Source organism: Eulemur rufifrons, chromosome 1 (assembly GCF_041146395.1).
Source record: "Eulemur rufifrons isolate Redbay chromosome 1, OSU_ERuf_1, whole genome shotgun sequence".
Classification (NCBI taxonomy): Eukaryota; Metazoa; Chordata; class Mammalia; order Primates; family Lemuridae; genus Eulemur; species Eulemur rufifrons.
The window spans coordinates 96670153-96674689 of NC_090983.1; positions in this window are offsets into that span (position 1 = coordinate 96670153).

The following is a 4537-nucleotide window of genomic DNA, read 5'->3' on the forward strand; positions in this document are numbered from 1 at the left end:
ATAATTATCAAAACAAAATTGATTGACCAACTAAATGAATATTTAAGAATGTAAATTAAAGACTTTTTTATACATACATTTACATACACACACACACACAGCCCAAAATAGTTTACCAGCAAAAGGTCTTTATTAAAGGAACTTCCTATATTAAATATTTCAAAAAAAGGAAACTCAGAAAACTGGTTTTTGTCTTGCTTTCACCTTTGTTATTGATGTAATTTTGCTGTGTGCATACTATTAGTTTAGAATATTTCTTAGCTTCATAATTATATATGGACTCCAGAGAAGTTGTTCCAGGTTAAAGCATGGAGAAGCCGAAGGGGAAGTTTAATTATTCCTAGAAGTGAGACGTTTTACTTCTACTCACACACCATTGCTAACATTGAATCACACAGCCGTACCTTACGGCGTAGGCTACACAATGTCATGGCTGGATTATCACTTCCCAGACACAACACATGATGAAAGCGAGGAACAAATGTTGATAACTAGCTTAGCTTGCTCCACTATGACAGTTCGATATGATCTTTTCTCAAGTAATCTTTTCCTGGATGACTGCTTTGCTCAAGAGTGACTCATTTTATTGCTCACCAAAGGCAAGTTTATAATTTCATAATATTGTGATCACAGTCAAATAATTTCACAACTGAAAGGGACTTTCAATGACCATATCCTTTTAGAGATTTGCCCATCCGTCTGTCCTTTCTTGAGCTCCTACTGAAGATAAAGCATTATGTACAAAGTGGCAACCAAACAGCAATGGTACGTGCCCTAAGAGGTTTAAGGATAAAGGGCAAGATGGGAATGAGAAATATCATCATGTGTAATAAGCTCAACACAATAAAACATAACTTCTAAAGCCCATTTTACATATGTGCGTGCGTGTGTGCGCGCGTGTGTGTGTATATATATGTCAGAATAAACTATGCTATATAAGTACCTGCAATGTTTATGTACATATATTATACATATATGTATACATACACAATGCTCTACAAATACATAGTTTAAAAATGCACTATTAATAAAAAGCTTATTCTGCAATTTATTTTCTTATGTTCATCCTCAGCCTAACCTTCAGTTTCATTCCTTAGAAGAAACCACTTCTAAATTTTTTGGCATTTAATCTATTATTTTCAATCATATTTCTAAACAATGTGTTTATACTGTATTCTATGATACATAAATTCTAGATGTATCTATTAAATCTTTATTATTATAGATAAGGATTCCGTTTTTCTCATATAAACTCTCCTACTTCTCCATTTCCATTTTCCAAAACCCTTTTTTCCCATAATTTTTGAAGAAATTATAGCCATTTACATTATTCATTGATGCAATTATTCTTCATTGAGATAAGTAATATACTACTCTTATATTTCTTGCTCAATTTTTATTTTTTCTTATTTAATGATTCATTTTCTCTTTTCGTTCTTCCTGTGGACTCTAAGTCTAAATTACCAAGTAAGTAATTTACCCAAGTTCACATGGATGCAAGGAAATGAATAAGAAATTCAGATCTAGATGTTTTTGCTGCAAAGATTGTATTTATCCTACTCTGCAACATGCCAAAGTTTGTGGAATCACCTGTGTTGCATGTATTAATAAATGAAACAAGTGAAGCTTTTAGCCCCATTCTGCTATAACCTGAAGCCAGGTGATGACCTTATATAGGAAAAGGGTAAAGGCTGAGGTCCTTGGAGCAGGTTTTTCTGCAGAAGCTCCAAAGATAAAATTTTATTTGTCTGTCTGTTTATAGTCTAATAGCCATTAATGTATTCAGTTGCTCATAATTTTTATAATTAATGAGTATACAGGCAGTCCCCGGGTTATGGATGACCCACACTGCAGAGTTCTGTACTTACAAATGGGCTCCCAGACTCCCCATAAAGATAATTTATAATTAAATAATTAAATAAATAATTCGGGAACCAGTTTCTTTCACTCATGTAAACAAACCCGCACGGCCTAAGTGGTTCATCGGAGCAGCATCTTTACGCTAGCAGCTAGTCTCATTGTTTACATGGTCACTTATGCACAGCATCACTCTTGTCTTAACTTTTTTATTTAAGTGTGTGAGTCTGTGTTCACCCTTATGACCATACTCCCAAAGTGAAAGTTCACTGCAAGTCCAGGTGAGCCTGCAGCGAAGAGAAAGGTAATTATAATGGAAATGAAAGGAGAAACAATTAAGTGTCCGGAGAAAGGCCAGACACCACTATTCATTGGGAAAACATTAGGCTTCAGTCGCTCAACTATCAAAACATTTATAAAGGAAAAAGTGAGAATAATGGAACATGTGAAAGGCAGTGCTCCAATGAAAGCATTAATTATTAATATTACTAAGCAGCATAGCGGATTAATTATTGTTATTATTGACTTGGTTAGAAGATCAAAGTAAGCGTAACATTTCTATTAGCCTAACATTGATGCAACATTAGGTGTTAATCTTTAATATTCTTTTTGAAATTTATCCTATCTCCCATCTAAACATTTTGTATGAGTTTGTTTTTATGTTCTGTTTGTTTAAATTAAAAGAGCACAATAATTTCTGTAACTTATTATTACAATAGAAAGGTATTATTCCTATTACAGTATTGCACTATTATTGCCGCATATGAGCCATCATAGTATTGTTATTATTATTACCATATATGCACTGCTCATCAGCGATCCAAGTTATGTACATATCTGACCTGACGACTCTCTCAGGAACGTATCTTTTCTGTAACCTGGGGACCACCTGTACAGAAAAATATAACTAGCAAATAAAGTGGTGCTGTCTTTTATGCTAGTGATGTAAAATTGTGAGAAAGCAGATATTTAAGTTAAAATTTGAGTAAAACTTTTAGATAAAAATTATAATGGAATTGATGTTAATATGAAAAATTGTGTTGTCATACAATACAGAAGTGACTATACGATGGGAAAAGCTGCATGCTAAAGCATGGTAATAGTAAGTATTCTTTTTGTTCTTCATCTATTATGTCAGGAATTTTGATAGGTATGCATATACATGTCTAATTTTTAAATCAGTTCTTCCAAGGTAATACATATAGTCTCATTTACAGATAAGTAAAATTAGACAAAAAAATAAAGGAAATTTCCCAAAGTAACATAATTGATAAAGGGCAGAGCAGACCAGGAAAATACTGAACCTGCCCAATTCTAATGCAATCTTCTTTACCCTCTGTTGCCTAGGTATACATGGAGTGAGGAAAGTCCTCATAATTTTATAGAGAACTTGGGAGAAGACATTTTTGCTTGTTTGCTATGCATAAGACACTCACTGTACAGGTATTGTGCAGTGCAGAAGAAAATACATGTTTCTAACCATCTATGTAACATCCAACTTAGGTTGAACATTCACCAAGATAGACCATGTTCTGGGCCATATAACACACTTTAACAAATTTAAAACAATAGAAATCATACAATGTCTGCTCCCAGACTATAACGGAATTAAAATTAAACTAGAAATCAATAACAGAAAGATAATTGGAAAATCCAAAAATGTATAAAGAGCAAAAGAAACACTTCTAAATAATACATGGGTCAAAAAAGAAATCTCAAAGGACACTTAAAAATATTTTTGAACTAAATGAAAATGAAAAAAAAAACCTTATCAAAATTTGTGAGATACAGAAAAAAATCAGTTCTTAGAAGTAAATTTATAGCATGGAATGCATATATTAGAAAAGTAGGAAGATTTAATATCAGTAATCTAAATTTACACCTTGGGAACCTAGAAAAAGAATAGCAAATTGAATCCATAGTAAGAAGAAGAAAAGAAATTATAAGAATTAAAGAAGAAATCAGTGAAATTGAAAACAGGAAATCAGTAGAGAAAAATCAATGAAACCAAAAGCTGGTTCTTTGAAAAGATCAGTCAAACTGATAAGCCTCTAGTCAGGCTAAGGAAAAAGAGAGATGATACAAGTTACTACTAATAAAAATGAAATAGAGGACATGATTACAGGGCTATGGACATTAAAACAATAATAAAGGGATACTATGAACTATGCTATGCCCACAAGTTTGATCACCTAGATAAAATGGACCTATTCCTTGAAAGACACAATCTGCCAAAACAAGCAAGAAGAAATAAATAACCTGAATAGGCAAACATCTGTTATAGAAATTGAATCAATAATTACTGACCTTCTAAAACGGAAAGCACGAGGCTCAAATGGCGAACATTAGTGAATTTCACCAAACATTTAAGTAAACAGTTATACTAACCCTCTACAATCTCTTTCAAAAGATAGAATCAAAGGAAATACCTGTCAACCCATTCCACAAGGCCAGAATTACCCTAATACCAAAACCAAAGACATTTGAGAAAAGAAAAATACAGATTAATGCCTCTCCTGAACATAGATGTAAAAATCCTTAACAAAAATATTATCAAGTTGAATTCAACAATGCACAAAAAGAATTATATACCACAACCAAGTGGGATTTATTCCAGGTATACAAAGCTGGTTTAACATTTGAAAATAAATTAATGTAATCCATCACATCAACAGGTTAA